The sequence below is a fragment of the Aegilops tauschii genome, chromosome 7 (assembly GCF_002575655.3).
Source record: "Aegilops tauschii subsp. strangulata cultivar AL8/78 chromosome 7, Aet v6.0, whole genome shotgun sequence".
NCBI classification, from domain to species: Eukaryota; Viridiplantae; Streptophyta; class Magnoliopsida; order Poales; family Poaceae; genus Aegilops; species Aegilops tauschii.
The window spans coordinates 602,297,252-602,309,426 of NC_053041.3; the positions used below are offsets into that span (position 1 = coordinate 602,297,252).

Genomic DNA, 12,175 nt, shown 5'->3' on the forward strand with positions numbered 1-12,175 from the left:
GAGGATGATGCTGAAGGTGGGGAAGGGTTAGGTGAAGGTGAAGAAGAGGCACATGATGAGCCCGCTGATGATCTTGGTCGGACCATTGCTGATGCACGGAGACGCTGCGAAACTGACAAGGATAGGGAGAATTTGGATCGCATGTTAGAGGATCACAAAAAGTCGTTGTATAATATGTTTCCATTGCTGATTGCTTTAGTCGCGGAAGGTGAAGGTGACTCATCATTTGAAAATTTGCTGAAAATGTTGAATAATATGTTTCCGAAGAATAACGAGTTGCCCGCCAGTACGTACGAAGCAAAGAAGGTTGTCTGCCCTCTAGGTTTAGAGGTTCTGAAGATACATGCATGCATTAACGACTGCATCCTCTACCGCGGTGAATACGAGAATTTGAATGAATGCCCTGTATGCACTGCATTGCGTTATAAGATCAGAGGCGATGACCCTGGTGACGATGTTGAGGGCGAGAAACCCAGGAAGAGGGTTCCCGCCAAGATGATGTGGTATGCTCCTATAATACCACGGTTGAAACGTCTGCTCAGGAACAAAAAGCATGCCAAGTCGTTGCGATGGCACAAAGAGGACCGTAAGTCCGACGGGGAGTTGAGCCACACCGCTGATGGAACGCAATGGAGAAAGATCGACAGAGTGTTCAAAGATTTTGCAGCTGACGCAAGGAACATAAGATTTGGTCTAAGTACTGATGTCATGAATCCTTTTGGCGAGCAGAGCTCCAGCCATAGCACCTGACCCGTGACTCTATGCATCTACAACCTTCCTCCTTGGTTGTGCATGAAGCGGAAATTCATTATGATGCCAGTGCTCATCGAAGGTCCAAAGCAACCCGGGAACGACATCGATGTGTACCTAAGGCCATTAGTTGATGAACTTTTACAGTTGGGGGCCAGACCTGGTGTACGTGTCTGGGATGAGCACAAAGGAGAGGAATTTGACCTACGAGCGTTGCTTTTTGTAACCATCAACGATTGGCCTGCTCTCAGTAACCTTTCGGGGCAGACAAATAAGGGATACAATGCATGCGCGCACTGCTTACATGAGACTGAAAGTGTACGTTTGGTTAATTGTAAGAAGAACGTGTACCTGGGTCATCGTCGATTTCTTCCCCGAAATCATAATGTAAGAAAGAAAGGCAAGCATTTCAACGGCAAGACAGATCACCGGCCGAAGCCTGCGGAACGTACTGGTGCTGAGATATTTGATATGGTCAAGGATTTGAAAGTCATCTTTGGAAAGGGTCCTGGCGGACAATCAGTTCCGCGGGGAGTTGACGGGCACGCACCCATGTGGAAGAAGAAATCTATATTTTGGGAGCTAGAATATTGGAAAGTCCTAGATGTCCGCTCTGCAATCGACGTGATGCATGTTACGAAGAATATTTGCGTGAACCTGCTAAGCTTCTTGGGCGTGTATGGGAAGACAAATGATACAAAGGAAGCACGACAGGACTAGCAACTTTTGAAAGACCCAGATGACCGGCATCCGGAATGGTTTCAAGGTCGTGCCAGCTACGCTCTTACCAAAGAAGAGAAGGTCATTTTTTTTGAGTGCCTGAGCAGTATGAAGGTCCCGTCTGGCTTCTCGTCGAATATAAAGGGAATAATAAACATGGCGGAGAAAAAGTTCCAAAACCTGAAGTCTCACGACTGCCACGTGATTATGACGCAATTGCTTCCGATTGCTTTGAGGGGGCTCCTACCGGAAAATGTTCGAGTAGCCATTGTGAAGCTATGTGCATTCCTCAATGCAATCTCTCAGAAGGTAATCAATCCAGAAGATCTACCACGGTTACAGAACGATGTGGTCCAATGCCTTGTCAGTTTCGAGTTGGTGTTCCCACCATCCTTCTTCGATATTATGACGCACCTCCTGCTCCACCTAGTCGAAGAGATTTCCATTCTCGGTCCTGTATTTCTACACAATATGTTCCTCTTTGAGAGGTTCATGGGAGTATTAAAGAAATATGTTCGTAACCGTGCTAGGCCAGAAGGAAGCATCATCAAGGGCTATGGAAATGAGGAGGTAATTGAGTTATGTATTGACTATGTTCCTGACCTTAAGCCGATTGGTATTCATCAATCGCGGCACGAGGGGAGACTAAGTGGAAAAGGCACGATCGGAAGGAAATCAACGATATGTATGGACGGTCATTCTATGACTGAAGCACACCACACAGTTCTGCAAAATTCCAGCTTGGTGGCTCCGTTCTTCGAGCAACACAAGAATATTTTACGCTCGGACAACCCGGGAAGCCTGAATCCTGGATTAGAAAGGCCCACATGGAGACTTTCGGCAGTTGGTTGCGAAAACATTTAATGAATGACAATGATGTTGGAGATCAGCTGTACATGTTGGCCAAGAAACCATCTTCGACTATAACGATTTTCCAAGGGTACGAGATACATGGGAATACATTTTACACCATCGCCCAAGATAAAAAGAGCACCAACCAAAACAGTGGTGTCCGCTTTGATGCAGCAACCGAGAATGGGCAAAAGGTCACATATTATGGTTACATAGAGGAGATATGGGAACTTGACTATGGACCCTCCTTTAGGGTCCCTTTGTTCCGGTGCAAATGGTTCAAGCTAACAGGAGGTGGGGTAAAGGTGGACGAGCAATACGGAATGACAATGGTGGATTTCAACAATCTTGGTTACCTTGACGAACCATTCGTCCTTGCCAAAGATGTCGCTCAGGTTTTTTATTTGAAGGACATGAGTAGCAAACCGAGGAAACAGAAAGATAAGAAAACGATCAGTACATCATGCGATGATCCAAAGCGCCACATTGTTCTTTCAGGGAAAAGAAACATCGTGGGAGTGGAGGACAAGACAGACATGTCAGAAGATTATAATATGTTTGGTGAAATTCCGCCCTTCAAAGTGAACACTGACCCAAGCATTAAGTTAAATGATGAGGATGCTCCATGGATACGGCACAATCGTAAGCAAGCAGGGACACAAGGGAAGAATTGATGTGTAATAATTTATTGTACCTTCAAGGGATCGATGAACTGAATTTTTGATATATTATTTGTATTTTTAAGATTTTAAAATGAATTAGTTTTATTTTTGTGATTTTTTGATATATTATTTGTATTTTTAAGATTTTAAAATGAATTAGTTTTATTTTTCTGATTTTTTTGATATATAATTGTATTTTTAAGATTTTAAAATGAATTAGTTTTATTTTTCTGATTTTTTTGATATATAATTGTATTCTTAAGATTTTAAAATGAATTAGTTTTATTTTTCTGATTTTTTTTGATATATTATTTGTTTTTTTTAAGATTTTAAAATGAATTAGTTTTATTTTTCTGATTTTTTTGATATATTATTTGTATTTTTAAGATTTTAAAATGAATTAGTTTTATTTTTCTGATTTTTTGATATATTATTTGTATTTTTAAGATTTTAAAATGAATTAGTTTTATTTTTCTGATTTTTTTATATATAATTGTATTTTTAAGATTTTAAAATGAATTAGTTTTATTTTTCTGATTTTTTTGATATATAATTGTATTTTTAAGATTTTAAAATGAATTAGTTTTATTTTATATGAAAAAGGACCTTTAGTCGCGGTTCGTGACACGAACCGCGACTAAAGGCTCTTTCTGCGCGGGAACGAAAGCGGCGCGAAAAACCTTTAGTCCCGGTTGGGGAGGCGGACCGCGACTAAAGGTACCCTTTAGTCGCGGTTGGGGACACCAACCGCGACTAAAGGGTACCTTTAGTCGCGGTCCGCCTCCCCAACCGGGACTAAAGCTCTGTCTATATATACAGCACTTAGCATTTTCCGCCACCTCCCATTCTCCTCTCGACGCCGAAGCCCTGCCCCGACGCCGATCGACGCCGACGCCGCCAGGCTGCTGCCCGACGCCGATCGACGCCGACGCCCTGCCCCGACGCCGATGCCCTGCCCCAGTGAGCTCCGCCGCCCACCACTTCCCCTGCCCTGCGCGCCGCCGCCCCCGCCCCCAGTGAGCGCCGCCGCCGCCCCTGCCCTGCCCTAGCGCGCCGCCGCCCCTGCCCTGCCCTGCCCCTGCCCGCCGCCCCTGGCCCTGCCCCTGCCCGCCGCCCCTGGCCCTGCCCCTGCCCGCCGCCCGCCGCCCCTGGCCCTGCCCCTGCCCGCCGCCCCTGGCCCTGCCCCTGCCCGCCGCCCGCCGCCCGCTGCCCCTGCCTGCCGTCCTCCGCCTCCCGCCGCCGCCTGCCGTCCAGGAATGGAAGAAGAAAGAAACCAAATGAAAACCAAAAAGAAAAAGGAAGAAGAAGAAAGAAACCAAAAAGAAAAAGGAAGAAGAAGAAAGAAAAAGGAAGAAGAAGAAAGAAACCAAATGAAAATGTTAAATGTGTTTCAAAAAAAGGAAGAAGAAAGAAACCAAATGAAAACCAAACAGAAAAACAAAGAAAACAAAACAAAAGAAACCAATGCTAAAGGAATGAAATCAAGAAAATCGAGAAGAAAAGGAAGAAGAAAAGGTAGAAGAAAAGGAAGAAGAAAAGGAAGAAGAAAAGGAAAAAGAAAAGGAAGAAGAAAAGGAAAAACAAAATAAGAAAAGGAAAAAGAAAGGGAAGAAGAAAAGGAAGAAGAAAAGGAAAAACAAAATAAGAAAAGGAAAAAGAAAAGGAAGAAGAAAAGGAAGAAGAAAAGGAAAAAGAAAAGGAAGAAGAAAAGGAAGAAGAAAAGGAAAAACAAAATACTTGGCAGTGCTCAATAATCTTATTTTTTTAATTCCTCCTCCTCTATGTCCCCTTAATCTTATTTTTTAATTCCTTTATACTTAAAGAATTTTTACTACATGCAGGAGTGACATATGGCGGACGATAGAACCGAGCCGCTTAGGGATCCGGAGGCTGGACGTTATTTAATGGGCATCATCAACAACGAGATTCCTTATGTGCCGGGCTCAGAATATGAGCAAGAAGAGGATGTAGTCTCTTCTTTTCTGAACCTTGACGGTGGAATAGACATTGTCGATGATCAAGAAGGTGAAGGAACGGACATTGTCGACGGAGGTCAACCGTCAACAAACGACGATCTCGAAATGCAAGTAGCAACCACCTCCGGCGAGGTATATATATACATTGAGCCTCTCGTGATACAAACTTACTGAAATGTGAATACATATGTATTAACGCGCGCGACTCTCTTTCTTTTTTTAGCCCTCGGCCGGATCGAGTACGACAAAGCGTGGCAAATCCAAGGCGATGAAAACAGGAGAAACATATGCCATTGAGTTTGTCAGTGAAACCGGCAAGCCCCTACAGCACACCTCAAAGTTTATCAACCAATGCGGAGTCGTTGTTAGAGACAACGTCCCGATCACCGTCCAGGAATGGAAGGAGCCAAAGAAGGCACGTCTTGGTTTCAGTTTTGTCGACAAGAGAACGAAAAAGGATTGCTGGAGAAAGCTTATGGAACATTTCATTCTACCTCCGGAATACAACAAAGTCGATGAATTCGGTAACGAGGTTCTGGGTGGACGTGAGAGGAGGAGGCTAGTTAAAGAGTTCGCTCTTCAGAAGATGGGCGAAGCATTCCGGAACTTCAAGAAAAATTTAACCCGTGACTATGTCAACAAGGGCAAGACTCCGGATTTCAATGGACAACATGAGAAACTGAAAGATGATTGGCCAGAATTTGTGAGGCAAAAGCAATCGGAGCATTTCAAGGAAATATCGAAAAAAATAAGGATAATGCGAGTAAGAAAAAGTTCCATCATATTATGGGGCCAGGAGGATACCGCCTTTCGGAGCCTAGGTGGCAGAAGATGGAGGAGGACCTAAGGGTGCGAGGAATCCCTCTAGGTACAGAGGGATGGGACCCAAGGGCCAAAAGCTGGTGGTACGGGCATGGGGGATCGCTAGACCCGGAGACAGGGGTGTGTGTTCACTGGAAGAAAAAGTTTGCTCCCACCCAAGCCCTTATTGACGAAATGACCCAAGCTCAAGAGGGCTTGATCAAGTTCAACAGAGAGAAAGACGCACTGACAACAGCCCTCGGGAATAATGAACACGGAGGACGTGTACGAGGCAAAGGCAAAGTTCCGTGGAAAGTAGGGTTTTCCCAGGACAATGACCCGTACTGTTACAGAAGCCGTAAGAGAAAGACGGACCGGGATGCAGATCTTATGGCGAAGTTTGCATCGGAACTCCATGAGTTGAAGCAGACCGTGCATGAACTAGTAAAAGGAAAATCGGCTGCAGGGCCGCATGAAGATCATGAAGCGGATCGCGGAAGCCAGCAGCGGAGAAGCAGCGTGGCTTCCACGGATGCCCCGCCTGGTGCTAGTGCGCCGATGATCGAGATTCGTGCACCGGAGCCTCACTACCCCGTGGATGATGTAAAGGAGATGAAAGAATGTGATCTGCATTATCCCGTGGGGAACGTTTCCACGAAGGTAGCTAGCGGCAGTGCTTTACCCTGTACACCTGGAGCACTCCACCACAACAACCCCATTGCATATGGCTATGCTCGTGTCACGGTGGAAGACATAGTCCAAGGGTTTGAGGACCTGGAGATTGACAAAGCTACACCCGAAGGGGAGACAAGACTTGGAGATGTCAAGCGCCAGATCATTCTATGGAAAAAGAAGTACATAGTGTTTCCAGGCGAGGCGCCAAGGCTAACAAGTCCACCCCCCTCCGATGGTGGTGGTGGTGGCGGTGGTGGTGGTCGTGGTGGTTCACCTACACCTCCTTCACGCCATTCGACGCCGTCCCCCGATCCACAACCTCCGGCGGGTACGACACCCCCCAATCCTCCTCCGGCGGGTACGACGCCCCCCAATCCACCTCCGGCGAAGAAGCAGAAGCAGACGGACAGCAAGGAAACCCGCTCCTGGACTATTAACCCGGACCCTTATGTACCTAAGACCACAAGGGTACCGGAGCCATCACTGAAGCCTCTCCTCCCAAGGCCTTGGGAACTTAGTGAAGCTGAAACCAAATTGGCCGCGTCTGCTCATTATGAGAAATGGAAGGCGGATATGAAGGCGATAAAAGAGCCTGAGCCCAAGCAAGTATTCACTGAGAAGCAAAAGAAGTGGGCTAAGGATTTTTTAACGACACCGTCCCAAGCCGAGCTGAATATGCCTGACGACTATGGACATGAACTTCGTAGGCAAGCAAAAATATTGAAGGAGGAGAAAGAAGAAAGTAAAAAAAGCGGGAAACAAGTTGACCAGCTCGGGATGCAGAATAAACAATCGATCCCCCCGCTCATAGTGAAAGCCGGTCCGGAAGAGGACCCCGAGATCATAGCAGCTGCGGCAGCACTTGGATTGACTGTAGCGAGTGCCATGAAACAAGCGTCCGAGATGGGTTTGACTCTTCGTGCCTTCTTAGGCCTTGAGGATGCGCCAGTATGTGAGATAGCATTACAATATGTGCGGAATGGGCCTCTCGTCGAGCCTGCGCGGGAAAAGAGTCTACCACCACAAATGCGAAATCTGCTACGTTGGTACAAGCAATTCATAACATGGGCCGACAAAGAATATATTTATGCGGATGTTACAGAGGAGCATCACACCAAACGGTACTCTGTACAAGTTCATATAAGTGAATTGTTCCAGCTGTTCAATCTGCGCGACCTCGACAAAGCTATGCTGAGTTGCTACGTTCTGTAAGTGATTTATTTCTACCTCATCTCGTTCTTCATTGCCTGCACTATATATATATATATATATATATATATATATATATATATATATATATATATATATATATATATATATATATATATATATTGTCCTAACTATATTGTTGCGTACGCTATTATGCAGATTGAAGATTTGGGAATGCAAAATAAGAAACATCCATGATGTTGGGTTCATTGACCCACATATCGTTAATGGACATGTGTTACAATATCACCCCGAAGACGTGGAGAAAGACTTGTACAAGTTTCTTAGAAAGCATCAACTCAAAAGTCATATTCTATTTCCTTACCATTTTGGGTGAGTGTTTCTCTCTTGTGCCCATTCTCTTTTGTTTACTCCATGCATGGTATGTCTAATCGATGAGTTATGCATGACTGTGCATGTAACGTGTCCGCAGGTTCCACTGGATTCTGCTAAATATTGAACTTCACACCTCCAGAGTTCTAATCATGGACTCTATGGATTCGGATCCAAAGCATTGGGCCGACATGAGAAAAATGTTGCAAAAGTAATTATTTTCAATCATTTGAGCTCTATATCGATCGATCTCTTTCGTTCATTTCCTAATATCAAGTAACTAATAACTCCCTTGTTCATTTAATTTTCTTTGCCCTGTAGGGTTTGGAGACGGTTCTCAGAAGAAATTGTCGGTGAATTCAAACATGAGCTAGATTTTAGAAGGTTAGTTAATGTGGATAAGCAGCCACCGGGGACCAATCTATGTGGATACTATGTTTGTGAGAACATCCGGAGACAAACCTCTGAGCGGAAGGCATCGGATAGCGTGCGGAAGGCGACGGATAACTTGCGGAGGAGGCTTAGTCCAAAAGCTCGCTTCCGACCAATTCAAGATGAATTAGCAGGATTTTTCTTGAGGGAAGTCATCAATCCTAAAGGAGAACACTATACCGAGGACGAAGACATTTATATGCATACCCGAGATTGAAACTTGTTCGAAGTTGTATATGGTCCTCCATCCTAATTGTGTATGGAAACTTGTTCGAAGTTGTATATGGTCACCCGAGATTGAATATATATTATATATTCCTCTTGAATTCTTCTTGTTTGAAATTTCATATGCATGTATATAGTAGCGTAGAATATGTGTACTGAAACTTCATCAAAATTAAAACAAACACAAAATAAAATATAAAAGAAATAAAACACTACAAATTAAAAAGAAACCAGGTTTAGGGGGGCTAAAACCCTAAACCTGCGGAGGAGGCCTTTAGTCCCGGTTAGCCACGAGAACCGGGACTAAAGGTCCTCCGCCCCGACGGACCCCTGGCGCCCACGTGGACGGGCCTTCAGTCCCGGTTAGCCACGAGAACCGGGACTAAAGCCTTTAGTCGCAGTTCGTAAGAGGCGCGACTAAGAGGGGGGGGTCTTTAGTCGCGCATATTTAGTCCCGGTTGCACAGCCGGGACTAAAGGCCTTTGCGAACCGGGACTAAAGGCCCATTTTCTACCAGTGGGCGTCACGGTTAATGGCGCCTCACACTTCTTGTCCCAGGATGAAAACTATGTGCTCCACTTTGACCTCGAGAGCGAGGAATGGAAAGTGATCCATGGACCACAAGGAGCCATCAGGGACCAGAACACCAGAAGCATATATAGCCGAGCTCAACGCCACCTTGTGCATGGCTCAAATATTGTCGCCTGTTATAATCAATGTATGGCTCTTGACTGACTCCAACAAGAACATTTGGGTCAAAACATACACGATGCCAACAGATTGGAAAGTCGTCAATTATGTGGTGCCTTTGAGAGAGCTACATCTCGGCGGGCTGCTCTTCTACTACCATGGTAACAGTTCAAAGCCAAATCTGCAAGTATATGATCCTGTTTCGGGGAGGTGCACAGATGTGGCGACACCGACCAATATCGTCGGCAAAATCGGCCTATGCAGTCCGAACTTGAATCCTAGCTATATTATGGGCAGTCTTGCTGAATCTTCTTAATGTTCGGTGTTTTGTTAGAACAAAGCAGACAATTGTTTGATTATAAATCCCAATTCATACATGAATTTGTTGACCGTATGCATCATTTTGATGCAGAGGCCGGGATGACCTCCCTTTTCGAAACACTTCACGGCCACATCTACAAGTATATGATCCTCTTTTGGGGAGATGCACAGACGTGAAGACACCGACCAACCTCGTCGGCAAAATTGGCCTTTGCACTTCAAACTTTGGATCCTAGCTACATTATGTGGGCTGTCTTGCTGAATCTTCTTAATGTTCGGCGTTTTGTTAGAACAAAGCATGCAATTATATGATCATAAATCCAATTCATAAATGAATAATGGTGTCTGCTTGAGAACTCAAAAATATATACGAGTAATTTCAAAGCGATCTCTGTTTTATGGGTAAGTTATTACTAGTTGTTTAGCTTTGATGGTGTCAGCAATCGGTTCACTATGTTCATACCTATTTGTGCTGCAAGAGCTTTTCCAAATATCATGGTCAATTCATGTCTTCTTTGAGCACGGCTCACACCATTAATGGTTTATTTGGTTCTTTCGAATTATAAGTAGCGAAGAGTCGAAGAGTCGATGTGGCAGAGCACCATCCGACATCCATGGTTCATGCTCCTTTATCCTGAAAAAGCTTCTTGTCCTAACCAAGAGTTATCACGATCCCAGCATATGCTCAGCCCTAAAGAGAAGTGAATTAGGGGAGAAACTATACATAAGTTGCCTGAAATTGGTATTTCAGTCAGTTTCTTTAAGCTGAGGGAATGAATCAAAAATGTAATCACTCTTATTGTGTCTTGTATGTAGTCTAGTGAGCAGGCATTTGCCGGTGCGTGCTTGCTCTAAATATACGTACTGGTCACCATATTTGAGTTAAATTACTGATATTACAGTCCACACATGTATGCAGGATTTATGCTGTGTTTTGATGATATAAAAAATTATAATCTCATGGTAATTCACTCGGCCAAGATAAGCTCGAGTCCAGCAGCTGACGTACATGAGTTGTCGTCACCTCACGCTAGCCCTGCACGAAGAGCATTGTCACTAAACTTTTAAATATAATGAAAATAAATTTATTTAAAGCTTCTAACACAAAGTGAAGTAGTGTCACATGATTAATGTATTAAATCGTCCTCACATGCAAAACATAGGAGAAAATCCAATGAACGAAAAACATCAATAAATAAATACACCAAAAAATTAAAAATATAAACAAAGGCAAAATTAGCTTAAAAGAAGAAATGAAATGAAAAATGGAAACTGAGAACAAATAATGACAAAAATTTGCACACAGATTGCATAAAACCTGCAATGTTCCACAATATGCAAGAACCATATAGTTGTGTAACTTTCAAACAACAACACGATTTACACAAATATTGCATAGAACTTGCATGTACACGTTTATGTTTAATACTCGATGTTCAAACAAAAAATTTAGGGCAGTGATGGGAGCCGGTCGACCGGCCCAAGTTTGGGCCGGTCAATGCACAGCCACCCGATCAATTCATCCGTAACTGTTGGATTTGGCCCCTCTGCGTCCTCTTCTTCCTTCCACTCCTTGAGAGAAAAACAAGGGGATCCACGGGCACACCACCACCACCCCTCCTCGTCGCCGTTGTAGCCGTGCCCGACGAGCTCCGGCGAGGTCCCGCTCCATGGCTGCCGGGATTGCATAACGGCCCCATTGATTCCAGGCGCGATTCATCAAGGATGAAGCTCTAAAAACAGCCAGATCCAACTCGCGGGTGCCATGATTGCAGCATCCCCAGCGTAGCCTCGCCTCCGGCTCGCCGTGATCGTCGGCTTGGACCATCGTGCCCAGCAAAAAAAGATCTAAAAAATAATAAAATCATTGGTGGTCGGTTGAAGCAAAATCATTATAAGGTTCCAGCAAAAAAAATCATTAGTTCCAGCAAAATTAACCTCAACAGGGAGAACTTCAGTGGTTGATTGTAGCAAAAATAATTGCTAGTTCCAACAGAAAAAACGCTGATTCCAGCAAACTAACTCAGCAGGGAGACTTGAAGAAAAGCTAGTTCCAGCAAATTTCGCGCATCGGTGGTGAGGGCGCGTCTGGTTCCAGCAAATCGCTGGCCGATGGCAGCAAAAGCTCATGCCTATTCCAGCAAATTGATGGCCGGTTGCAGCAAAAAAAAAAAGCCCGCAGCCCGCCATCCATCTCCCACGGCGCAAAGACCTTTTGCCGGTTGAAGCAGCAGGGTGCACCGGTTCCAGCTCGTGGATGCCCGGTTGCAGCAAAAAGGTCATCGATGCGGTGACCATGGCAGCTCACCCAGCGCGGTCCAGCAAAAACCACGGCCACCTCTGCAACATCCAGCGGTTGCTTTCCAGCTCGCGCACCGCTCGTTCCAGCCCACAGCATTCGTGGTTGAAAAACTGCGCAAGGAGGGGAAGGTGCGAGCTAAGATGCCATCCATGGCGGACGAGAAAGAAAAGGAAGAGGATGAAAGGATAAGGCTAGGCGGTTGAAGCAGCGGGGTGCACCGGTTGAGA

The 12,175-nt window shown here is 44.9% G+C and overlaps 1 long non-coding RNA gene across 1 annotated transcript; it reads right to left on the bottom strand.

Moving 5' to 3' along the window:
* Positions 1 to 10,937: 10,937 nt before the first annotated feature.
* Positions 10,938 to 12,145, bottom strand: LOC141026464 (uncharacterized). The gene is made up of 2 exons (XR_012188653.1): positions 11,585 to 12,145; positions 10,938 to 11,494 (listed from the first exon to the last, which is right to left on the bottom strand). It is a non-coding gene; the product is annotated as an uncharacterized lncRNA (long non-coding RNA).
* Positions 12,146 to 12,175: the final 30 nt, after the last annotated feature.